Source organism: Talpa occidentalis, unplaced genomic scaffold, assembly GCF_014898055.3.
Source record: "Talpa occidentalis isolate TD23 unplaced genomic scaffold, MPIMG_talOcc4v2.1 talOcc4.9, whole genome shotgun sequence".
NCBI classification, from domain to species: Eukaryota; Metazoa; Chordata; class Mammalia; order Eulipotyphla; family Talpidae; genus Talpa; species Talpa occidentalis.
Window position 1 is genome coordinate 54,709,581 of NW_023605305.1, and position 27,931 is coordinate 54,737,511.

The 27,931-nt window shown below is 36.7% G+C and overlaps 1 long non-coding RNA gene across 2 annotated transcripts in view; it reads right to left on the reverse strand.

Annotated features, from left to right (window-relative positions):
* LOC119236627 (uncharacterized) overlaps nt 1-27,931 on the reverse strand; it is a 91,129-nt gene that overhangs the window by 29,252 nt on the left and 33,946 nt on the right. For both annotated transcript variants that reach the window (XR_005123115.2, XR_008550245.1), the window contains exon 3: nt 5,560-5,646. This is a non-coding gene — a long non-coding RNA (uncharacterized LOC119236627). The remainder of the gene's footprint in view (nt 1-5,559; nt 5,647-27,931) is intronic.

Below are 27,931 nucleotides of genomic sequence, written 5' to 3' on the forward strand. Positions count from 1 at the left end.
CTCACCTTTATTAATAACCCTCAACCCACCCCCTCTCCTTTAATGCTGAATGGTATCATTTCCCATTCCCCTTTTCTCATGCAGACAAGGTGCTTCATCAAGTCCCCACTTGTGGGCCTTGTGTTGAGAATTCAAGACACCATAAAAAGCAACAGATTTACTCCCCTCAAGATTGTTTGCTCACTGTTAAAAACCCTCTCTGTGAAGACTAGGGGAAAGGTGATAATTTTGAATTGGTGATTGTCTTTTTCATAGTCAACAGCATATCTGTTCAATGGAAGGCTGAATTTGAAAGATTTTCTGGAGGTAAGTAAATAGAATTCATCTGTGACTCCTCTCAAACTTATTCTACCTTTCCTGAACAATCTCACCTCACATTAGAATAGCTGGCAAAATGAAAGGGCAGAGTATTGGCCAAAGAAAATGTACAATTTAAGTTATTCTTAATCAATCACGCAGTAGAGATGTGACATGCCATGCACATATCCCATAAGGTTGTTTTATTAAATGTATCTCCCACTGATGTCACCTGTGTCTCCATTCCCAGGATTACTGGGAGCAATAGTTTTGTCACAAGGTTTGACTTTCCTCAACATGTGCATAAGTCAGTGTGAACTACTCTGACTCGTATTTTTATCTTTTCTCAAAAGGACTTAATAGTCTGGTTATGTAATTACCTAAACACTCAATTAAAATACATGAAAAGCACTTTGAAGTCTTTGTCTATAACAAACATTGATGGCTAGTGTTTTAGAATTCTTGTCTCTGCAGAATTCAGGTCAGACTGCAGGTATTACCTAATCCATCTGCCAGCACTCTGGGAGCTATCAGGTAAGTATTATTCCTTTCTGTTTTACCTCTAGGGAAACTGAGGCATAAACCCTTGTTGGAACACATCTGAGTCAGTAATACAACAGAAACAATATCATAGAAACCCTGGCACCCTACCCAGAGAGTTCAACTAGAATACCTGTGGTAAAATTGCTTCCAGTGTCCTAACTATTGTAATGTTATAACACAGAGACCATCCTCTGCCCATATGATGCGACACCTTTACTTTGTAAATAGAAAAGTATACTATGATAAATAGGTTGAGAATCAGCTCTAGGGCTAAGGCAGAGCCTTAAGGGACAACACTGCAGCAATGGTATTAATGCACTATTTTCCAGAGTGCTCTGAAACTAAAAGGAAAGAGGAAGAATAGGAGGGAAGGAGGGAGGGAGGGAAGGAGGGAACAGGCCCAAAGGATGCTCCATGAGAAAGGTCAAATAAGTATAGGAATCACCACATGTATTTGGTGCCTCCTTATGAAAATGTACACTACAATACAAAAGATTTAGAGAAGTCTTTTGGCACAAAACATACAAAAGGGGCAATTAATACATAGCAGGGAATAAGGGAACATTTTATTTTTTTTATATATATAGATTTATTTATTTATTTGTTTATACAAGCACTGGGTACAGTCAGAAGCGCAGGAGGGTGAGAGAATTCACCAGAGCCAGAGCAGGGAGCAGAGCAGGCAGAAGGACCGAAGTACACTGCTGAGGGGAGAAGCGGGTGGCAGGAGAGGTCTGTGCACCATGTGGGACCCTCGCCCCGCAGCCGGGGATCGAACCAGTGCTGCAGAGGCTGCGGGCAGCTTTGCAACCCAGCGCTCAACCGCTGCGCCACTGGAGAGGCCCCCGAGGGAGCATTTTAAAAGGGCAGGGGCCAGTTAAAGCAGATTGGGGCATCTTTACAGGAATTCAGGGACTTTAGGTCACATCTATCAGATACCATGAATCTAGCTTTCTTCCCTTTCCCATGCCTGTTTTAATCTTCACTTTATTTGAAAAGAGAGTCTGGCTGGCTTAGTTGGGAGTCAAAGATAAAAGTTCTGCCTAACATTTGTCACTGAATTAGAATATGACCTTGAGCAACTTACTAAATGAAGTGATTACTATGCATGATGGACAAAATTACTTCAGTGATTGTTTATACCTCTGAAATGATAATCTAAATAGAGTTTCAGGCCTTTTCTATTTTATGGTGGTCTTAAGAAACCTCCGGAATGTTTCTCTGGTTATTTTCCCAAGCCTTTTGTCTAAACTGTTGCATTGTGATGCTCAAGACCGTTTAGTTTCATTTTCTTCTGTGGTGTTTCTCTTTGTAATCAGTTTTCTTTCTTTGAAATCTGAAATGTGATCAAAATAAAGCAGAGGGACTTGACCTCTAAAATTGAAACTTCACTGGAAAATTTCTCTTACTGTAAAAGCCAATAATAAAAAAGTAGGTGGGAAAAAGAAGATAGAATCTTATTTTACATTTGGATTTCAACTCCCAATACTGTATGTTTCCATCAGTTGGCCATGCCCAGACATCTGTTTGTTGTTAAACACAGTGAAAGATTAGTTGATTTGGGGGCCAGTTTAGCCTTAATATTTCCTATAGAGGTTAAATAAGAAGAGTACTAAAGACAGAAAGTAAGGAGAGTCCTCTCTGTTCTCTCTTGTTTCCTTCTACCCAAAGAAAAAAGAGAGTCATCAGATTCTAAGTAATCACTTGAGAAGCATTTATGGATGACAGGCCACTGTGCATTACAATATGAAATATAATAAGTGGTTCTTTTCCTTTTCATGTATACAACTATGACAACAAAGTAACATTTTACATTTTCTCACCTGAAAAGAAACCATACTCTCTGTTGTTCTCTCAATTCTCCACACTTTTCTGTGGATTGTAAGCTTTTTGTAGCTACTATACATGTTCTTACCTGTTTCCATGTAGCTAGATATAAAAGAAGACCCAGGCTTTTACCTCTTAAGGACATGCCCAAAGTAAGATAAGAATGTAGTATTAGAATAGATGGAAGATAGGGAGACTCCAGGTCAGACTACCTACTTGAGAAGAAATTTTTAAATTTCTACATGGGTGTTTGGACCCAACCTACTAAAAGTGAAGTTTATTTCCTCTTGCTAATATTCTTGTTTATATATTCATTTCTTCAAGAATATTTATTAATAAAGACCTCTAATGTAGGCTCAGGTATACAATAGTATGCAAAAAGCAGCATGCTGGCCTTGGAAAATTTACAATACTGTGGAAGATACAAAAATCAACCACAGGTAGAAAGATAATAGTTTAAAAATAACCAAGTGTTTCTTAAAATTCTTATTGGCTTATGAAAGTGTGAATCAGCTTATGAAAAAAAAGAAGTCAATTGAGATGCTAAATGAAATTTTAAAGTCTTATTTCAAGGACAATTCTCTTGAAAGTCAACAGGAAAAGGATTAAAATAAAAGTTTAACTCTGAATATCAAATGGAGGTGAAGTTCTAAGGAGATGGTTGCAAAGTTTACCAATAAATGTATATAAGAAGGTAATCAGTGGAGAGCTGGCTTTCACCGAGGATAGAAGAACATCCAAAGTGGGGGAGAAAGCAAGACCATAAGCCTGTGGTTAGCGTGGACTGCTGAGAAAGAGCCCTGGCTCTGCTTCCTCCTGAGACAAACCTGCAGGTAAATGGGCTCAAGCAGGCTCTCACCTGCCCTGTTGCATTCTGGGAAGAAGGCAAGGCTCCTAGAAAAGTCAAATTCTACCCCGGCACCACAGCGCTTCTGTAGCTCTGGCTGAGTGATACTTCCTAGGCAAACAGACCTCATGGCAGCTTCACAGGGTACCTCAGACCAAGGGGGGTATGGAAAACCAACTTGCTTTGGTCATAACCTCCAACCCCTAGAATCAAGAGAAAACCAAGTCCTGAAATTAGGTCATTGGGTCTCTCAGATGGAATTATGATGAGAAAGAAGGCATGGATGTGGCAATCAGAGGCCACTGCAGGATCAGGGGTAGCATCCAGAAATGCCATCATGGAAAGAAGTAAAAGATAACAAGTAGATCTCATCTCAGGTCAGTGAACAGACACCATTATAAATAAGGTAGGCCAGTCCACCTTACTTTCAGAAACGAATATATCCCCAAAGATAAGGAAAAGATATGAGGAAGGGAAAAGTCTTAAACTAAAAGAATAAAATTTATCTGAAAGAAACTGAAAAAAATTCTAAAGTGGCAATATTTATCTGCATCATGGATAGAAATGAAATTCTATTGGGCAGACAAGAGGGAATTATATCTTTACACTCATTTGTACTTTGAAACTCTGAAAGTCCATAATAGCACAATTTATAATTAAGACCTTTGAAAAAGGCACTATAAAGAAAAACTACAATAGGTCTAATCTGGGGTCAATGAAAAGGTTTTCTTATAGAACTGACTCTCGAGATGAGGCTTAAAGTATGTAGCCTCAAAACAGATAAGCAGAAATAGGGTTTTAGACGCAGAGAACAGGATGTGCAAAGGCCCTAAGACAGTAGAGAGAATGATACATCCACAAAAAAGCAAGTCAGGCAAGGCAGCTGCATGATGGAGAGCATGGGGAGGTACAAGACGGGACTCGGATGTGGGCCTGGAAGTGGAAGAAGGATAAGCAGATACTACAGGAATTTGTCAACCATACATCTTGCTTTTCTTGATAAGAACACAAGACCGGGGCCTCCCGGGTGGCGCAGTGGTTGAGCACTGGACTGTGAAGCTGCCTGCAGCCTCTGCAGCGCCGGTTCCATCCCCAGCCACTGGCGAGGGTCCCAAATAGCGCACAGACTTCTCCTGCCATGCCCGCTGCTCCCCTCAGCAGTGTACTTCATCAGTCTGCCTGTTCTGTTCCCCGCTCTGGCTCTGGTGAATTCTCTCACCCTCCCGCATTTCTGACTGTACCCAGTGCTTGTGTAAATAAATAAATCTTAAAAAAAAAAAAGAAGAAGAAGAATACAAGACCGTTTTGACATATTCCAAGTGGAGGGTGACATGTTCAAATATGTCTTACAAATAGTGTTCTACCAAATGTGGGAAATGGATCAGAGGTGGGCAAGAGCAAGTGGGGCTAGTGAAATGGGGGCAGGGAGTGGGCTAATAGAAAAGGGGAGTCATGGTGGGAAAAATATATAAATTTGAGGGGAAAAAAACTTTAAAAATCAAAAAGCCTTAGAGAAATTGATTGGAAATGGATAGTTGGAAAAGACAGGACTCAGTAAGGAGAATGGTTGACAGTCATATTTAGATGTCCTTATAAAACTTAATACTATCAAAATAACTATTTTTTATACAAATGAAATAAATCTTGAGGTAATGAAAAAATGGATTATGCTTTAAATGACTTCCTAAAAGCAATGGTTTATAGTTCAAGCAGCAGTTTATCTAAAAGAATGATTTAACATTACTAAAACTAAAATTGTCTTATAGTTAAGCAAGTCATGTAAAAGCGAGCCTTAAGCTTTCAGCTTATTATTTTTTTAAGATGTAAAATGATAATTTTCATTTTATTCCATTTTTTCTGTTCTGTTACACAAATCAAGATTAGCTCACAAACACAGACACATAGAAAACCTCAAATGTATAGATTCAGCACATAGAGAAATAATTTCATTGGTCTTTTTGGTTTTTTTTTAATCTCTCTGGTTTCACTTAACCCTCATTGTTTTACTTAAACTTAACGAATATAAATATGCTCAAACAGGGTACCACATTCTGCTTCTTGTCAATGTTCAGGAAAATTTTCAGGACTTCATGTTTTCAGGACTTCTTTTGAAAGTGAGAAAATAGACACATCTGTGAAGTAACAAAGACACACACATTAAAAATTCTATGCTTGTCTAGACATAATCAAATCTATTTCATAGTAGGTGTGAAATGCTTCTAATTGAAGTAATTTCAGAAATTTTGAAAAATTCAAGAATGTTAGCAAAATGCTAAGATTCAAAACTCAAAATTTTCCCCAGGCTCTACTTTCATCTCCTTAGTAACCAGAGTAATTAATTACTGAGCAGATTCTGTGCTAATTGATTATATATAAATTTTAAAGAAAGTACATAAACATTACATATTCTATATAATGCATGGTATATAATACATATATATAATAGATATTATGGAAAATATATATGAGAAATATTAAAGAGGGAATGAGATTTAAGTAATATGCTAGCTGACCTATTGTTTCTTTTTCATACATGCCCTGATGTTTCTTCTTTCTCAAAGTCTCCTAACCAAGAAAGATTGATCTTTTCCAGGTGCCTCTGACATTTCCATGAAATGCTTCAATGGGCTGGTGGACTGGAAAGAGAAAGTGAATTGCTCCTCACCAAAAGGGTAGGCTGCAGAATTTGACATATTATTATGTCTCTTTCAAAAAGTGGATAAATTGCATGACTTCCTCCAATTAGACAGGGTAGCCACCCTCCCTTTTAGCTGAGTTAAAGTATTGCTACCTGAAAGCATTTATCTGAGAAAATAGCACTCCAATGACAGGCAAAGATGACTCGATAAAATAGAACTGTCTGCCTCTATTCATGGAGTCTAGTTAGGAATTATAAAGTAATCTTATTACAAAACTATTTTTTTTCAGTTCACCCCTTCGAATGTTTCTTCTTGCTTCAACTGTGTCTCACAACAACTACTTTTCACAGCTATACAAAAACACACACTTGTAGGTCCTCCTCAACTATACTTTCTTCTTGATCTCTAACCAGAAAAAAAAAAAATCAAACAATTATTTTTCCAGTGTTCCATCTAGACAGAAATCACTGTAGAAAAATGAAAAAAAAAAAAAAAAAAAAGATTCAAGAGAATTGGGAGTTAAAAAAAAAAAGTAAAGTAAAATGAAGAGCAAGCTTGGAGCAATATGGTACAGAATTTTAATTCACCTTAAAGATTATTCATTTCAAAGCTTGGGTAAAATTTCTAAGACTGTCTTAAATAGATTCCTTCTACCTCATGGGAGAGTTATATGCAGTTTTATCAAAGGGGCTGATGACTTAGAGGATTAGTTTGCTTATATAAATTGATAAATTGTTGATTAGAGGAATCCTTTGGGGAGGCACATCTTACTGTTCATCTGTACTATAGTTACTATTTTATCAGTCCCAATTGGTATCATATATCAAGTGTGATATCAAATTCACAGGATATACAGGAAGTGGCCATCTTGCTTTAAAATTCTGCACAAATTTTTACAAATACTATGATTTTTACTCTTTAATTATTTTAACTCCCCAAATTCAATAGTGGTATAAAACTTTATTCCATTTCAATTTTTTATTAGTTAAGATAGGATACGGTGTCTTAATAAACAATCCCAAAATGCCAATAGCTTAAAATTAACACAGGTTTAGATCGTGCTCATGATATATGTGTCGTATGGATTTGTAGGTAGTTCATGATTAATATTCAGGGACCAGTTGATGCTATTTCACCATTTAAGCTGCTACCACTGCAACAAAAATCATGAGGTTTGCCCCAACAGAGGAAATGAGGACTAGCTAAGACCCAGTATTAAACAGATCTTCTTGGAAGTGATACTAGACACCTTTGCTCAAATTTCATTGACTTTAAAATGATAGAGAAGTGTAATCCTCCACGTTCCTGGAAGTAAAGTAGAATGATAAATATCTACTCTATCCTTTCTTTACCAGATGAGGGTATTTGGGGTTGTGGCTTTTAGGGGCCAGCACCTAGATTTCCATGATCCTGCCCCCTGGCATTGAAGCCCTCTACACACCCTTAGTCTAGGTCATAATCTGTGATTTTCTTCTACTCAACAGAATATGGCAACAGTGAAGAAATTCTGTGGTTGGAATTTGGTTTCAGGCATTGATTGTTGAGGTAGTCAAAAAGGAACTTATCCTGCATGGGCTGCACTAATCCGGCCTGCTTCCTTTAAGAAAAGGAATGGGAACTTTTCCAGTGAGCAAACCTCTCCTTGTAGACATGTAAAGTTAGCATCCACATTGAAAAAGTACATGTGACTAGGAACTATAGGTGAAGTTAATGACCTGCACTCAGCTTCTAGACAATATTCAGAAAAATGCTGGGACCCTCAATGATACAACTAAGGAAAGTGAATTCTGCCAACAACCTGGGTAAGCTTAGAGATGGATTCTATCTCTACATAGCCTTCAGATTAGAATGCAGTCTAGCTAACCCCTTTATTATATCCTTTGAGATTCTAAGTAGAGGATTCAGCTAAACTGTGTCCAGACTGCTGATCTATGGAAATATTAAGATAATACATATGTGTTGTTATCACTAAATGTGTGATCAGGTACTATTCAGCAATATGTATTGACAGCTATAGTGATTATATTTCCATTTGAGATGTTATAATTAAGAAACTTGGGAAAGTGACATTGATTCACTCAATCTTAAAGAATGTTTAGAAAAATGTGTTTAATGTGATTATATATGTATTTAATAATTTCATTTCTAGTTGCTGTGATATCTTCATAATTGTTTTCTATTTGTGTCATTTTTCTCTCCTTATGTTCCCTTATTTTTTTTGTGCATGTGTGCATGTGTTTAAACAAAGTACAGTATCTTCTTCAATAAACTCCATCATTAGGTTATCATGCAGTATTCAAACACAACTTGATTGCAATCCCTGTTCTACCATGCAGTTGGAAACAAGGATAGTTGAGTTTTTGGAAAGGATTGCCTTTCAGAAATTTTGTCTTTCTACCTAATTGCCATTTTTTCAAGAAAGAAAAGAATTCACTATGCATTGGGCATTGATAGAGGTACCAAGAAACTGGTTCCTTGCAAAAGGCTTAGGCAAAGGATAAAAATCCTATCATAATATATGCTTTGGGAAAGTATAACCCAGGAGAGTTTATGATACATTAACAAGAACAATTAGACTCTTTGAAAAGTCTGTCTGGTATAACAGGTGGCCAAATGTGTTTGTTAAATAAATAAATGGGCTTCAAATATACTTCTGTAGAATACTCATTCACTTACATATTGTAGTAAACATTTTTGAATGCCCAATGTACATACATCTGAGTTGTGTGCTGAAGGAAAAAGTGGAGGTAAAAGTGCCATAAAAGAAAGAAGGAAACCATTAAGATTAACAGAAAGGATTTTTAATTAGCTGGTCACATTGAAAAGAGTTTAGAATAAAGCCTAATTCATAATACATGTTACAACATGTTTGTTATCAATATTGAAAAATCAAAATATTTCTGATAAGCTTCTGGATTTCCAGCTTTTTCTGAAAAATCAGAAATATGGGACTATAGCAGCTATCTGCTGGAGAAGCCTCTTCAGAGAGGGCATGCCACCTCACAATCACCATGTCCCATATGTAGCATTTCTAGGTCATATTCTAACTCATGCCAAACATTGATGCTATTCATTTGATCCCTGTAGGCATTTGAGTTTTCAAATTCTGGTCAGGCAGTCAAGTTCAGGATCTATTGTTAAGAGAGCATGCTCCTAAATGTCATACTGAGAAGTCTGGAGAAGTCTGTGAGAAGTCTTTTTCTCACAAAGAAAAAGTAACCATAAAAAGACATTAAGCCAAGAAATGGCACAATCATAACTATGTTAGCTTGAACCATAAGAGAATCTTCTCTTCCAATAGTCAAAAATAGTCAGTATCAGCAATTGCCTTTGGTATGAATTAATAGAGGCATAATTCTAGTTACATGTTATAAATGAACTGGAGATAAGATACTGAAGACATAGAAACCAAGTAGGAGAACACTGTAAGCACCTCAGTAAGAAATGATGGGGGCACAGATTGGGATAAGGGCAGTGAAAATGAAGTAAAAAAACTGATGTGTGTGTGCACCTGTATGTGTGTATGTGTGTGTGTGTGAGAGAGAGAGAGAGAGGAAAGGGGTGGGGGAGAGAATCAGTGAGACCTGTGCTTTCTGACTGACTGGTTCACATCCTCAGAAAGACAAATCAGAATAAACTGGGATATTTTTACAAAGCACATGACACATGCTCAACCTCTCCTCCATGAGATGCATGTTTGAAGAAATCTTGCTCCTCTTGTAATTGGGAATTCTTTTTTTAGAAATCATTGTTATTTATGAAAACAAAAGCTTCCTTCAAGAGAGTTGGAACAGAAAAAATGGTAAGAACTAGATTTATCATGGGAGTTAATAAAATATGGATCTGAGTGAGCAGAAATAACAACTGATGATGGTTGGGTTTCAGCTTTGATCACTGGGTAGACTGTGAGGACTTCAACTGAAATGGTAAAAAGAGGTGTTTTTTTTTTTTAAAGATTTATTTGTTTATGCATACAAGAGCTGGGGTACAGACCAGAGGTGTGTGTGGGGTTGAGAGGATTCACAGAGACAGAATGGGGAACACAACAGGCATATTGACCAAAGTACACTGCTGAAGGGAGCAGCGGGTGAGTCAGGAGAGGTCTGCTGTGCCATGTGGGTTGCTTCCTGGCTAGCCGGGAATCAAACCCTTGCTGCAGTGGCTGCAGATTGCTTCATAGGTTGCGTCTTAAACCTTGCGCCACCAGGGAGGCCCAACAAGAGGTTTTTAATAGGTAACAGACCTATTAGAGGATCTGACAAAATCTATGCACTCTCACTCTAAAAATAAGGTCATATATGCAACAACTCTACAAATGATTTCAAAAAATTAACAGAAACTTGAAGTCCATTCATCAACTCACTAGAGTCTTCTACAGGCCCTTGCTTTTCATTCAGGAAGATTACCATAACTCATGATAGCTTCTTTAAGAGTTGAATTATTATTTTCTGGCTGAATATTCATTGGCATGAAGTCAAATTTATAAATAGTAAATGGGGATAAAAGATAGAAGAAAGAAAGAGAGCCTTGGAAAGACCACCCTCATCCACCAACCAGACTCTTGCATTGGGATTTTTTTCCTCCTCTTTGGTTTACTTTGAAAAATTCTGAACTCCAAGAAAATAGTTCAGTAGGCCTTTTGGTTCAAGTGAATTCTTAAGTAGAATTCAAATATGCTGGTTCTCTAGCCTTAAGATGATAAGAAGATATAAATGTTGACAGTTTACTTCGAAGTTCAAATGTTGACCTTTTATTGTCGCATCTTTTATCTCTATTTTTATTTTGTTTTTTTATATGCCAAAAGAAAATTATTTTTACCCAAACTGTATCATTAGCCCTTGCAGACTTTCAAGTTGAATGTGGATATTAAACATTTGTCATCATCTCTTTTTAAGACAGAAAAAAAATTCTTTCCAGTGCTTACCCTCTCCCATTTGCCAGACTATCAATACCATACTACAGTAGACAGTGTCCCTTTAACCTGGAATATAAGGCATATCTATTATATCTCACAAATACTTGAAGAATAGTTTAGTCTAAATGAAAGAGTTTTTGTGTACTTCCTTGTAGTGACAAAGGAAATAGATACCAATACAGCAAAAGGCAGTTTCAAAAACTGCCTTCAAATGGAATGTTTCCTTTTGCTAATAAGTCAGAGTAAAGCTTATTTATATTACATCAATTATTTACCTACCCTCTGACACAATTTTGTCATTGAGAAGAAAAGAGAGCTAAAAACAGCATCCATATTAAGGGACTGTTGTAGGGATTGAATGAGTTATAGATAGTATTTGGAGCATTGCTCAACATATGAAAGTTGAAAAAATTGTTACCATTATTATTTTTAGCAATTTCTTAAATATAGAGATGGGAAAATTTGATAATCAGAGAAACAGTGATTAATTCACGGTATTCTAGAAAGTCACATCAAGTCAGCACTCTGACCTAGCGGAGAAGTCCTGTGAGTAATAGGAACAAGAATGTAGGTTTGGAAGATTGCAAGTCTCAATGAGTTAGAATTATTGTAATTGGGAACTACAAAAGGCCATAAGCCTGGAAAATAGAAGATGCTAGTGCTTAGATAGTATATAAATTTATAATCATACAGGGGGTGAGTAATTGGTAATGACAATGTGTAGGTTCAGCCACAGCAGTATGTAAGGTATGGTATGATATAAGCATACAGGAAAAGACTGAATGGGAATGAAAAGACACAGTGTTGGAACAGTCACCACTTTGTATATGAAATCATTAAGACTTAAGGCAGAATTAGTTTTGGAAAGTGACAATGAGTCAGGAGCTAAAATCTTTGAGAAATGAGAAAAGTGGCCTAGTGGGTGGTGGGTGAGTACAGCAAGGTAGAATGGTGGGGTGGTATTCTCTGGGGACATGAGAAGCTAAGTTGGGTGCTTTTGTGAAGGATAAGGAACACTGTGTGAAAGTAGCAACGAGATACCCATCTACCCCACTTCTAGGACCTATAATAGAAAAGGCTTTCAAAATAAAACAACCAGTGACTGAGAGGAATCTTAGGGAAAAATCTGAGGAGAGCCAAATTTCTGGTAAAGCAAGAAAGTAAAGGGGAAATTCACAAAATAATTTGGACTTAAAGATTTGCAGAGGATCAGTCTAGAGCTCCAGAAAGCCTGAGAAGACTTTTTGCAGTCAGGGAATTTAGGATATGGAGAGGGGTCAGAGAAGTTATTGGGGATTACAGTCCTGGATCTAAGATATGATTGAGCTTTCTTGGGATAACTGTTTTTATTTGGGATAAGAGGCCTGAGGAGATTAGTTATAAAGATCCAAGGCAGGGCCTCCCCGGTGGCACAGCAGGTTGAGTGCAGCACTGTGAAGCTGTCTGCAGCTTCTGCAGCACCGGTTTGATTCCCGGCCAGCCAGGGAGATTCCCGCATGGAGTGGCAGACCTCTCCTGTCGGTCACCTGTTCTGCTCCTTGCTTTCTCTCTGGTGAATCCTCTCACCATCTCACACCTCTGGCCTGTACCCCAGCTCTTGTATAAAAATAAATCTTTAACCAAAAAAAAGATCCCACAGCAGAGAGTGATACAGAAGGTATGAACATATAGGAGAGAGGATGATAGACAAGGGTGATAATTCCCAGAGCAGAAAGAGTTCTCTGCCTCCCTTTAATTACTGCTGATAAAGATAATACATCCTGCAGAAAAGTGATCCTAGTTCAACTTCAGGACTCTCTTCTCTCCTTTATTCCTCAGGTAATCCTATGACAAGAAGTTTTGGGGATAGATCAAGAAAATAAAGATCTGTATCACAATCTACTGAGCATTCTCAATAGTAGCCAGTTCTTAATCTGATAATTTTTAGAAATGTCCAGAAGACCTTCAAAGCAACTGGATCCTTACCATTTGTATATCCACCTCCATGGTGAACTGTGATGTATGTGCTTTCAGAAATCATATCATTGTCATCTTTAAATGCACAAGTACCTAACAACTTTACTAAGGTGTTCACACTGAATATTTTAATATCCAAAAGCTTAGATTATATCTACTTAATTGCATGATCTATCTTAAAATACTTATGGTTTAATTCCTTCTAATAAGGATGAACTCTGCACAACTCAAGGCAATGAATATTCAATTAAATTCAACATATATTGAATACTTGTTTCATGAATACATGAAACCGTGTTATGCAGTTAAAGGGATATAAATATGAATAAAACATTATTTCTGTCCTTGAGAAACTAACTTTCCAATGAGAAAGTTGAAATCCAGGGCCAAATCAATCAATCCAATCAATTATTATTTTGGATTTGTTTAATGGATACATTGACTTACATCCTTTATCCCTACCCTTTAAGAAAGGCCTTTATTTCAAGAAATCCAGTTATTTCAGGCTGATGATATCTAGCAAGGCATCAACAACCATCTTTACAGCAGTATCCCAGGAGCATGGTGAGTGGATGCTGTATCAGGAAGTTCTTGCTAGTTAAATTATAACACCAACAATGACAAAACTGCCTCTTATATTTAATTATTTAATATATAATTTCAAACAGAAAAAGAAAAGAGAGGTTAGGTTTCTCCCTGGAATATGAGTGCTATTTATGGGTTTTATTATACATAAAAATACATATGCTCTAACACCATCCTCAGTAATTTTCTGAGTCCTACCAAGAAGTAAGTGCTTTGAGAACTTGACAAAGGAAACAGGGAGTTTGGCAAGAAAAGTTAACACTAGTCACACCTTGTCAGTGGGAGTCAAAATAACACAATTTACGTGATTCTAGAAAACAGGGGGTTTCTAAGCAGCCACCAATAACACTACATATATTAGTCAGCCTGCCAGTCCCCTGGTGAACTATCAGTTTGTAGATGAAAGAAAACACTGCCTCAAAGTAACTTAAAATTGCTGTGTGGGCAGGGTGATGAATGATCACCACAGATTGCTGCCCCCTCACCTCTTAATGGGGCTTTATAAAATGCAGTTGCATGTACAAATATGCCAAATTTAAAAAATTCTCAGCCAAAGGAAGGTTTTAGTACTCATAGGATGCAGATCCTATGTTTCTCCTCTGTTTCACCTGTTAGGCAAAATTTCATACAAAATTCATCAACTCACCAAAGATTATTTTTTTTAATTTATTATTTAATAAAGCACTTTTTTTTTTACATCCTTGTCAATTTTTTGACAATTTAGGATTTCTCTTCTCAGGTGTGTTCACAACAGAACTCCCACCACCATGGCACCCATAATGTTTAAATGTTTTGGTAAGGGCCTCCCCTGGTGGTGCAGCGGTTAAGCGCTGGGCTGCGAAACTGCCTGAAGCCTCTGCAGCACCGGTTCAATCCCCGGCCACCAGCGAGGGTCCCACATGGCGCGCAGACCTCTCCTGCCGCCAGCTGCTCCCCTCAGCATTGTACTTCGTCAGTCTGCCTGTTCTGTTCTCTGCTCTAGCTCTGGTGAATTCTCTCACCCTCCCGCGCTTCTGACTGTACCCAGTGTTTGAATAGATAGATAGATAGATAGATAGATAGATAGATAGATAGATAGATAGATAGATAGATAGATAGATAGATAGATAGATGGATGGATGGATGGATGGATGGATGGATGAATAAATATCCAAATAAATAAATAAATGTGTTGGTAAGAAAGCACAGTGATGGGCAAGGATCTTAGGACCTCAGATGGTAATGTTCTGTTTAAGGAATTAAGCATAGCAAAAGAACTGGAATTTGAATGACCCCTGGAGCAATTCTTTCTGGCTAAGCTTATTTCTATCTAAAGGTGTTAGTTTACAGTTGGAGAGAAAAAGGAACCTGTACAATGTTGGTAGGAATGTTGAAATACAAGGTAGTTTTTATTATTATTATTATTATTATTATTATTATTGATTTGTCTTTTATTTCACAGGACAAAGATAAGCAGATCCTAGTGTTGGGTCTGGATGGAGCAGGAAAGACCAGAGTCCTCCACTCACAAGTTTTAAACAAAATCCAGCACAGCGTGGCACCCACTCAAGGTTTCAATGAGGTGTGCATCCACACTGAAGACAGCCAGATGAAGTTCCTGGAGAGTAAGTTATCTTACTCTATCTCAGTTATGGGGTAGTTGAATTTTGCTTTGCCAGACAGAATGTTAACACAGACAGAATGTTAACTATCCTAGGCCAAGCATAATGTTAATAGCACTGGGTCCTAGTGTAAAGTAACAGTGGGTCAACTTTTCCTAGTCTGAGAACAGAGAACACATTGGAAACACAAGGTTTTATAGGAGCTCACAGGTGTTGCTAACCCAGAAATGAGGCTCATAGAAGATTGATGAAGGAAGGCTGGACATGGAGCCAGCAGTAGAAGTATGCATTAGCATGACAGTGACAGAGTGAAATACTTAGGAAAAGAGACTATTCCATGTGGTACAAGCCACATGTTGAAAAGTCAAGGAGTAGGAATGCATGGTACATACACAAAACAAGCAAGTAAAAAAACCCTGCCAGAATTTCAGTATAATTGGATCAAGTATTATCTGTTTCTAGGTAGGGGCAGGAAAGGAAGGAAGTTGTTTCTTGAAATGAAGTTGCGGAAGCAAAATCCACATATGAAAAACTTTATACACCAGAATAATGAATTTAGACACTCTTAATGGGAGATGCAAAAAAATATTAGCAGATAGTGACATAATTAGTTTTATAGACATTAGTATAGTAAAGTGATTGTCTCTACAAATTCTGGAATCTAACTTTAGAGTTCAACTCCCACCTCTGGCACTTATTACCTATCTCTTAGTTACCTATGTAACTAAGAGATAGTTCTGCAACCTTCAGCATTAAGTAATCACTCTTATACCTAAGAAAGAAAAAAAAAAACTGCAACAACATGAATGGAACTGGAAGGGATTATGCTAAGCAAAATAAGTCAGAAGTGATGGTGTCACTTATACATGGAATATAGAGAAAAAAGGGGGAGGTCAGAAAAAACTAACAACAAACCATAGAAATCTGACTATAGAACTTAGCCTACTAGAGGGAGGGGTGAGATGAAAATGGGAGGGGAGCAAAATGGACTACACGGATGGATTGTGGGGGTTTTGGTGGTAGTGTGGTATAGTAACAATACTTGAAAGGGGAGATCCTAAACCTCTACAATACAATGATGTAAACCAATGTTGCCTCAATTTAAAATAAATGGGTGGGGGTTGGCACATTTTACTATTATCTGGGTCAAAAACAATAGGCCTACAACATTTTTTACTTCTTAAATTCTACCCACTGCATTAATTCCAAGAATCTAGTGATATACGATATACAAAGGCTTGTTTCTACTCTTCTTTTGAATTCTGAGCACTTCTGTGCCATGACTCACACCGCTTTCTTAAGAAACTTCTAGACAGGACTTAGACGCATTTCCCAGTAGAGCGCTCTGAGTCAGGTGTCTCTGACAAGGTGCCATCTTCAATTTTAAAAAAGACAAGGCTTCCAAAACTATGTAGCTGAAAGCTTCCCAGGCTTGGACACTTAGAGAATCCTCTCTTCCTTCTACTCTCAGGTATCCAGCAGCCTTCAGCTGCCTTTCAATTACAAAACTGTTCTCTAACATCCACGTGACATTTTTACCAAAAAATAGAATCTGAAACATAGCTAGTCTCTACATCTAATTACATATTTTCAAGAAAAACAGAGGACAAAATAATATTTAGAAAAAAATCATAATAATCCAGTCATCCAAATCTAAAACTTGGAAAAAAAATCTATAAAACTAATGATTATACTTCCCCAAGTAAATTTTTAAGAAAAAAAAAAAAAAAAGAGGGAATAGAAATCTATGGACTAAAATAATCTTAAGAGACATATCAAGCAATTCAATGTGCAGTCCTTGTTTGGAGCTTGACTTGAAGAAACCAAGCAACCATTATAAAAATAATGATAACAGAAAAAGACACACTAGAAAAATGTGAACACTGAAAATCAATGCAAGGGATATAAGAATGAGATTCTTGTTATATTTTTAAGATTTCTTCTATTTTAGATATGTATACTGAATTATTTATAAACTAAATTATATATGAATTATCTTCAAAATATCTAGTAGTGGGAGATTAACAAAATTGGCCATGAGTTTAATAATTGTCAGGTTGTTGTGATGGATATAGGGGAGTGTGTTATTCTATTCACTTCATTCTTGTCTACATTTGATATTTTCTATAATAAAATATATTTTCTATAATAAAAAAAAACTAAAACTCCCCCAAAATATTAAACTGCCCTAAAAAATAATTAGAAGTCAATTCACTCAAAATACATTAGACCAATATCACTCAAAATCAGTGTCTTTTCCTGAGACCATTGCAAACCAAAGGGTATGATTAAATAGTTTGCAATAATAATGATAATGAGGGAGATGGAACAGGTGGAAATGAATTGGGACAGGCAAAAGCAGCACCACTATCACCTGGGAACTTATCAGAAATTCCCAACTTCAAACCTACTGCATCAGAATGTGCATTTTAACAACCTTCCCTGTGACAGATATGCATATTAACTTTGGGGTTCAGTGAGCTAGAGATCAGGGAAGTTTTCACAGCATTGCTAAAAACTAAAGCTACAGTGGGTGGATAGAAGAGAAGGAAAGAAGTTATAAAACTGGTACACAACAGATGCTATATCATTTATTCAATCAAAGTATTAACAGTATGCCATGTGCAGGGCATTGTTTCATGCACCAAGGATTCTGCAGTGAAAAAAAAAAATCCCCAAGCTGGTGGCTTTAGTCTAATAGCAACTACCTAACCCCTACTAAGGGCCATAAAGGCATTAAGGACTGTTCCAAATCCTTTATATGTATAATTTTGAGGGGCTGGTTATTTAACTTTTCATTCAATTTCAGTTTCCACATTTGTAAAATGGACAAAATCATACTCCTTTTGCTGACTTATCATAAAAAATAAATGAAACAATGTAAGGTACCTAGAATAGGACCTGTCAACCAGAAGGCACCCACTAAATAGAGGTATCCAGCCACACTTATTTTATAATAATTATGTTTCTGTCCTGACTGCGCTGATCAAATTCAACCAAAGAGTAGGAAAGTCTCCATTTCATAAGTTGCTGTGATGACATGACTTAATGGTTTGAAACCATTTTTTATGAAAGAAAAATATAACATGAGCTATCCATTGTCTCCCTTCTGAATTATTTATGAAGTGTTTGGTAATAGGAATTCAGATCAGCCAGAATAAAAGCTTTGAGTTGATGTTTGTTGTGCCATGCTTAAAAAAATGAGTAGCTTGAGAAAACATTATTTCACAAATTGTGTTCTTGCTTAATGACTTAATCACTAAGGGTACATGTTAACAATCACTCTAAATAAGCACTTGAAGAAAAATATACTGTTTCTTACCACCCACCCAACAATCTGTAACTTGACTTTTTGGAATTAAATGGTCATTTTCAGGACAAAAAAAATACCTTCTCTTGTAGCATAGGAAAGATGGAAAAGGAAAAGATATCCAAGATATCCATGATAACTTCCTCAGAAGAAAATACTACCTGTTAGGGGAATACTTAGCAGATTTATTTCAAACTTTAGTTTTTATCTACATATTATTACCCATATTAATATAGAAGGTAATTAAGGGTTGCTAAATAATAAGCAACCTGCTTTAGATCATGCACTTAAAAATCGTGAAGAGGAAACTCAAAATAGCCTCAACTACATTCTATCACATGTTGCTGCTTTTATCAGGCCTAATAAGGAGGTGGCATTTAATAAGTCACTTTTCATCTAACTGATGAAGGAAATTTAAAGAGGAATGACCCTACCTAGCAGTTTAAAGGTCCCTGAAATTATTTATACCCATAGAGAATTTTGCAAGTTTCCAAAACGCTGTAAAAAGGGAATTGAGGCAGAAACTGTGACTAACAATGCAACAGCCTTACCAACAAAGCCTTGATGTTGTTCAGGATGAGTGGTAAATATTCAAGAGTAGATGGGTTAATGAAAGGTGAAGTATCAGAACCCCTCTCTTGCAGGGCTGTTTCTAAATCCCCTAAGAGGTACACTAGAAAGCTGGTGTTTAGAATTGTGTAGTTCTTTACTTAAAGAATTTTTATTCTTTACAAAAACTGGATCCAGCTCCATGCTTAGGGATGGTGGTCTTTTGCCTCAGATCCAAGAGATAAATCACAACTGGTATAAACCAAACAGATATCATAAGAGATTGTCACAATGCTTTTGTCTATAGAAAATTTGCTGGAAGTTTCTAGGAAAAAAAAAAAAAAACATTGATCCTGAATAAAATAAAGACCAACATAAAAAACACCTTTTTTGCACATTTTATCAAAGCAAAAAGGTACAAGAAAAATGCTCAATTTCATTACTATTAGGTAAATTCTATGTAAAACCATGATGACTTACTACACACATACTAGAATGACCAAATGGGAAAAAAAATGAAAATATTAACTATTTTATTATTGCATGCCTTATATCTGTCTTTAATCCATTTTGTTTCTATTTTTTTAATTATTTTTTTCTTACATCACTGTAATCACCATAGTTCTCCCATCACCATATCATCCGTGAACCATTAGCATATTGCCTTGTGTTCATACCTGCATTGATTTTGCCCCTGCCACCCATTCCTTTGCTGTATGCCTCAGTTCGATGGTCAGCTTGCTACTTGTGGCTTTGTCTTGACTTTTGGTTTCTCTACATTTCACATGTAAGTGAAACCATGCAGTATTTATCTTTTTCCTTTTGACTAATTTCAGGTAGCATAATCCCTTCCAGCTCCATCCATGTTGCTGCAAATAACATGAGTTTGTCTTTTTTGATGGCTGAGTAATATTCCATTGTATAAATATACCACAACTTTTTAATACATTTGTCTATTTGGGGGCATTTGGGTTGTTTCCGACAACTCAATAAAAAATAAAACAAACAATCCAGTCAAAAAGTGGGCAAAAGAACTGAAAAGAGACTTCTCCAAAGAAGAAACACGCATGGCCAACAGGCATGTGAAAAATTGTTCAGTAGTGAAAAATTGTTCACTAGTTATCAGGGAAATGCAAATCAAAAACACGAGATACCACCTCACTCCAGTAAGAATGGCCCACATTAAAAAAATAAATAAAACAGAAACAACAAATGCTGAAGAGGACGTAGAGATAAAGGAACCCTCTTATACTGCTGGTGGGAATGTAAACTGGTCCAACCACGATAGAAAGCTGTGTGTAGGTTTCTCAGAACACTTTATGATTCAGTGATTCCACTCCTAGGAATCTACACAAAGGACACAAAAACACTAAAGTTGAAAGGAAACCTGTACTCCTATGTTTATTGCAGCATTATTATAATCCATTTTCAATTTATTTTGTGCATGGAGCTACAGAAACATCCAATATCATTCTTTTATGTGTATCCATCCAATTTGCAGGTACCATTTATTAAGTTGACTCTCCTTTCTCCATTGTGGGGTCATAAATTAGATATCATATGTATATGGATTTATTTCTGTCTGTTCATTCTGTTTCACAGGTCTATTTTTATTCCAAAACCATATTGTTGTAATTGGTGTTGCTTTATAGTATAGTTTAATATCAGGTAACATGATACTTCCATTTTTTTTTTTTTTCATTTGACTAGGGATGCTTTCAACCCTGGAGGACTTGTGTGGTGCCATACAAATTTTAGTAGTTTTGTACTTAAAGAATATCACTGTAAACTTAATAGGGGATGCATTAAATCTATACATCTCTTTTGATAAATAGTCATCTTGACTATATTAATTCTCCTCATTCATATAACACAGGATATATTTCCATCTCTATGTCTTGTTCTATATCCTTTAATAGTATCTTATAGCTTTTGTTATATAAATTCTTCAGCTTCTTACTTAGGTTAATTCCTAGGTGTTTAATTCTTTTTGATGTGATTATAAATGGAATTTTTTCTTCTCACTCATTGTTTATAAAAAATAGTTGGTTTTTGGGGCTAATTTTGTAACCTGTCACCTTATTATATGTTTACTGTTTCTAATAGCTTTTTGGTGAAGTCTTTAGAGTTTTCAATATATAATATATCATCTACAAATAATGAGTTTCACTTATTTTATAATAAGGATTCCTTTTATATTTTGTTGTATGATGCTCTAGCTCAAACACATAACACTATACTAAACAGAAGTGGTGACAGTGGGCATCCATGCTTCATTTTCATCTTAAAGAGAGTTTACAGTTTTTCACATAAAGTGTAATATTGAATATGGGTTTGTGGTATATAGTCTTTATTATATTAAGATAGGTTCCTTCTATTTCCATTTCTTAAGAACTTTTATCCTGGGGGCCTCCCCTGGTGGCACAGTGGTTGAGTGCTGGGCTGCGAAGCTGCCCGCAGCCTCTGCAGCACCGGTTCAATCCCCGGCCACTGGCAAGGGTCCCACATGGCACGCAGACCTCTCCTGCCACGCCCGCTGCTCCCCTCAGCAGTGTATTTCATCGGTCTGCCTGTTCTGTTCCCCACTCTGGCTCTGGTGAATTCTCTCACCCTCCCATGCTTCTGACTATACCCAGTGCTTGTATAAATAAATAAATTGGTGCTGTATCTTTGCATCTATTGATATTATCATATGGAATTGTATTCCTTTTTTTCTTATTTTTAAAGATTTATTTATTTATGCATACAAGAGCTGGGGTACAGGCCAGAGGTGTGGGGGGTGAGAAGATTCACCAGAGACAGAACGGGGAACAGAACAGGCAGACTGATTGAAATACACTGCTGAAGGGAGCAGCGGGCGAGTCAGGAGAGGTCTGCTGTGCCATGTGGGTGGCCCCCTGGCCAGCTGGGAATCGAACCCCTGATGCAGAGGCTGTGGATTGCTTCATAGTGCGTTGCTTAACCCCTTGTGCCACCAGGGAGGCCCTGTATTCCTTTTTTTCAATGTAGTGTATTGCATTCATAGATTTGCATCTCTGGATAAATCCAAGTCGGCCCCGTATATTATCTTTGTAATGTATTGCCGAATTAGACTTGCTGGTTTTTTGTTGAGAACTTTTGCATTTATAGTCATCAAAGATATTCATCTGCAGTTTTCCTTTTATGCTGTTCAGGAAATATTATTCCTGAATTTTATGTTGGTAAATTATGTTTGCTGTAAGTTTTTAAAGGCTTTGCATCTACTGATTAGGGATATATGCTGTTGTTATTAAAACAACATCTTTGGTCTTATTATCAGCCAAATGCTGGCCAATTCCTTCTTTTAGAAGGAATTCCTTCTAAAATTCCTTCTTTTAGAAGGAATTGGTATTTATTTGATCCTTTTCTATTTTTAGAAGATTTTGTGTAAACTTTATATTATTTTCCCTAATGTTTGATAGTATTTACCAGCAAAGCAATATGGGTCTGCAGTTTTCATTGTAAATGTATTTCTAAGTAAAAATTCAATTTCTTTAATATATATTAAATTATTTATTTCTCCTCAATGAGTTTTTTTTTTTTTTTTTTTAAATATTAAATTTTATTTTTATATTCCCCCATACAATTGCAAATGCCCCATTCTGACCCCAATCCTTCCCGTCCCGCCCCCCACCCCCCAAAAAGTGTCTCTGGTTCATAGTTTTTTGTTGATTTTGATTTTCACTTTCTTATAGTTATTCATTTTCCTGGTCCCTTATTTAAGTTTTCTAGATTCCTGCTATGAGTGAGACCATCCGGTATTTTTCTTTTTCTTTTTGGCTTATTTCGCTGAGCATGATCCCTTCCAGCGCCATCCATGTTGCTGCAAATTGCATGTGTTTATCTTTTTTGAATGCTGAGTAATATTCCATGGTATATATGTACCACATCTTCTTGATCCAGTCATCTATTTTTGGGCATTTGGGTTGTTTCCAAAGCTTAGCTATTGTAAACAGTGCTGCTATAAACATAGGAGTGCAGGTGCTCTTTGGAATTGATGTTTCTGTGTCCTTTGGGTAAATACCTAGGAGTGGAATTGCTGGATCATATGGAAGCTCTATGTTTAGTAGGTCCAGAAATCTCCACACAGCTCTCCATAGTGGTTGGACCACTTTGCACTCCCACCAACAGTGCACAAGAGTTCCTTTTTCTCCACATCCTCGCCAACATTTGTTGTTGCTAGTTTTTTTAATATGTGCCATTCTCACTGGTGTGAGATGGTATCTCATGGTAGTTTTGATTTGCATTTCCCTGATTACAAGTGATGTTGAACATTTTTTCATATGTCTGTTGGCCATTTGCATTTCCTCTTCAGAGAAGTTTCTTTTTAGCTCTTCTGCCCATTTTTTGACTGGATTATTTTCTTTGTTGTTGCTGAGTCTCATCAGCTCTTTGCAGATTTTTGTGATCAGTCCTTTATCATTCGTGTTGGGTGCAAAAATGTTCTCCCAGTTGGTGGGGTTTCTCTTTGTTTTTGTTATTGTCTCTTTTGCTGTGCAGAAGCTCTTTAATTTGATGTAGTCCCAGCTGTTTATCTTTGCCTTCACTATCACTGCTTTGGGTGATGTGTCTGTAAAGATGTCTTTGATGTGCAAATCCCGTAGTGTTTCGCCTATATTTCCTTCTATGTATTTTATGGTTTCAGGTCTTATGTCTAGTTCTTTAATCCATTTTGAGTTGATTTTTGTGTATGGTGTGAGGTAGTGGTCAAGCTTCATTCTTTTGCATGTAGCGACCCAGTTTTCCCAGCACCATTTATTGAACAAACTTTCTTTGCTCCAATGCATAGTCTTTGCTCCTTTGTCAAAGATTAGTTGACCATAAATCTGTGGGTTTATTTCTGGATTTTCTATTCGATTCCATTGGTCTGTATGTCTGTTCTTGTTCCAATACCATGCAGTTTTGATGATTATGGCTTTGTAGTATAGTTTGAAGTCTGGGAGTGTGATGCCTCCATTTCCTTCTTTTTTTTTCAGGAGAGCTTTTGGCTATTCGGGGTTTTTGGTGATTCCATATGAATTTCATCAATAATTGTTCTATTTCTTTGAAGAATGCCATTGAGATTTTGATTGGAATAGCATTGAATCTGTATATTGCTTTTGGTAGGATGGCCATTTAATAATGTTTATTCTTCCAATCCAGTTCAAAGCCCTCAGTTCCAGGACGCGGGCTGTAGCCCAGTTCAGTGGCGCTGGAATGGCGCCTTTTGCACAGCTCCCGTGCCTGGGCGCCTGGTTCCTGCTCACTCAAGGAGGGACCTTCACCTCAGTGAGGACCTCCGCGCATCTCCCCGCAAGCCTAGGTCGTCTCCCCGCAAGCCTAGGTCGCAGGCGCGGGGACCTGGGCAGCCGCGATCCAGGTCTGCACTTGCTTTTCAAGTGCACCGAGCGCGCGCTTTCCCGCGCCAGCTTACCGGCAGCCCGGGCTGTGTGCGCGTCTCCCAGGGTCTTTGTTCTTCTCTAATGGCGCCCGGAGCCGTTCGCTCACCGCTGCGGCGGATCCTGCAGGGTTCGCCTCAGCTCCCGTTCACGGGGTGTGGTGGCTGCAATAGTTCCTTTCCACTCACAGTCCCGCTTGCTGCGTCGTTTGTTCTTGTGGGTCGTTTTGGTTTGTTGTTTCCTCCTCTCTGCCGGTCGGAGAGTGCCGCCTCTGTGGGCGGGGGAGGGGAGCAGGGTTCTGCGCTTCCCTCCCTTCTAGTCCTCTTTTATGGCCACTTTCTTCTTCGGGTAGTTCGCTGGCGTCACCCGTTTATCTTCCGTGTCCCAGTTCTCACTGGGACCTGCCGCTTTTCCTCCCCATTAACTTTTTTTAATGGGAGATCTTACTCGCAGCGTCTCCTCGCGGCCATGTTGCTCCGCCCCCTTCCCTCAATGAGTTTTGATAGACTGTACATTTCAAGGAATTTACACATTTCATCTATGCTGGTGAGCTTACTGCAATAAAGTTTTTGATAACATTCTTTATTACCCTTTAATACCTCTAGAATTTTTATTACCATCACCTTTCTCATTCATGCTACTAGTGATTTTTGACATCTCTCTTCCACATATATCTAGCTACAGAACTATCAATTTTAATGATCATGTAAAAAGCCTACCTTTTATTTCATTGATTTCCTCTATTGGTTTTTCCTTATTTCATTAATTTTTGCTATGATATTTATTAGTTGTTTTCATCTACTTGGGTTTCAATTGATCTTTCATTTTTAATTTCTTAAAGCAAAAGCTGAGATCATTGATTGGAAATATTTGTCTTATTCAATATAGACATCTAGAGCTATAAATAATATTCCTTTAAATTTTACTATAGTGGCATTCATAAATTTGGATACATGTTTTCATTTCCATTCAGGATAGATTCTAATTTTCCTTTTTATTATTTCTTTAACCCAAGGGATATTTAGAAGTGGTTTATTTAATTTCCAAATTCTGGACAATGTTCAGCTATCTTTATCCTAGTTTTATTCCACTGTAGTCACTAGAGAACACATTTTATATGGCTTCATAATTTTAAAATTTATAAATATTTGCTTTATGGTCAAGAATAGATATATACTAGTGAATGTTACATGTGTACTTGTAAATAATATGTATTTTGCTTTTGTTGGGTGGGGTGTTTTATAAGTTATCAATTAGTTCTTATAGGTTGATACTGTTGTACAAATCTTAAATATTTTTATTGATTTTTGTCTGATTGTTGAGCTAGGGATATTGAAATATTTAAGCAAAATTGTAGATTTGTTTATTTCTCTTCACAGTTCTGTCAGTTTTTGTCCCATGTATTTAAAAGTTTAGAAATATAAAAACCTTCAGAACTGTTATGTCTTCTTGATAACTTGACCCCTATATCATTATGAAATTACTTTCTTAATCCCTGATAATATTCTTTGATCTAACTACAAAGATATCTACTTTTTCTTATATTAATATACCCACATAAGCTTTATTTGTGTTATCATGCTATGTTTCATTATAACTTTACTTTTCACTTAATTGTGCCTTTTATATAAAGCAAATATTTTATAGGCAGCAGAGAATTTTATCTAATCTGACAATCTCTACCTTCAAATTGGGGCTGTTAACCCATTCACATTTAATTCTAGTATCAATATGGTTAGGTTTAAATTTACCTTAGGGTCTCCCAGTTGGCGCAGCAGGTTGAGCTCAGCACTGTGAAGCTGTCTGCACGCAGCCTCTGCAGCTCTGGTTCAATTCCCCACTAGTCAGGGAGATACCCACATGGCATGGCAGACCTCTCCTGTCTCGCCTGCTGCTCCCCTTAGCAGTGTATTTCAGTCAATCGGCCTGTTCTGCTCCCCACTCTGTCTCTGGTGAATTCTCTCACTCTCTGGTGCCTCTGGCCTGTACCCCAGTTCTTGTATAAATAAAAATAAATTAAATAATAAATTAAATAAAATTTTAAAAATAAATAAATAAATATTTATTATCAAGGCCTAAGGTGGTAAAATAGGAAATAATGAAAAAGCAAAGATCTGCATTAAATGTCAGCTATTCCAAAGAATCTGAGACAATAATACTTAACTTCAAAGACCTTCACATGTAAGTCCAAAATCCAAGAATAAAATCAAGAATTCAAATAAAGATAATCAGAATCCAAATCATTCTTCAGTGGATTATCAGATATTAACTATCATCTATCCACAAATATTTGTTCTAACAATGCAATAACTTTCAACTATGAAGTATGCTTTGAATTGTGTTGCTAGAATTTTTCCATAGTATCTATGAAATTCAGTATCTATGCCTATGATCAAATTTGCTGTAAGTTTTTAAATTCAGTATCTATGCCTATGATCAAACGTCCCAATACATACACACATATAAAATATATAGAAGAAAAGCAGAAGCTAGAGAAATTATTACTCCCAGAGAAATAAATCTCAGTGAGAAAAAAATAACTAGACATAAACTTAGAATAGTCCCAAGATGTTACTTCTTTTAAAAGAAGGAACAAAATGATATTTTTAAAACATTTCCAAGTAGATAATGGGTCCATTATTATTAACTGAGGATATCCTGATTAATGAAAGTTACCAGCATTAATAAAGGGACTTAGGTTAGATGGAAGAAAATACATTGAGGACATTGATAAATTATCCTACAGAGCTACAAAATTTGAAAATAAAAAACCAACACTTTCTAAATATGTATAAGGAGACTTGCAATGTATTAGAGATTTTCTCAGCACTAAAAGATTTAAAAAATGAAAATTCTAGAGAAAACAGCAAAGAATTTTTAAAACTTGCAGTGAATTGACTTCCCCAGTGAATTGACTTTATACTATATACTTTATAAGTAAAGCTTTTATGAATCAGACATCATTTTCTTAATTACAAATCCTTTGATTTTTAAGGAGTAATAATGGGAATTTAGAGGAATTATCAGATAAAATATTTCAGAAATTATCTTTGTAGATAAACTAAGGCCTGAGGCATGAGGGAATGAATGTGGCAGGGACATGGGACCCCAAACAGCATATTATACCTGACAGTAAGAAAAAGGAAAATTGGAGAGAATCACCCCTGGCTGGCTTTATCCTGGAGCTGTCATCTTATGGCAGAGTTATAAAGAACTCTTTTCACTGCAACTTTCAGTGGAAAAGTAAGAATTCTCTGTGAATCATAGTGGTGACAGTGATATAATGAAACACACTGAAGCAGCAACTTGCAGAAGATACATTTAACTAAGACAGAAGAAGATGGAAACTTCCTCTGTTATTAAGTAGACAATACATGCACAAAATGGCACAATTAACTTCTCTTTATAAACAAAACCTCCTTTAAAAAGTGTAGAAAGACACTGTATATAATCAAATGGAACAACA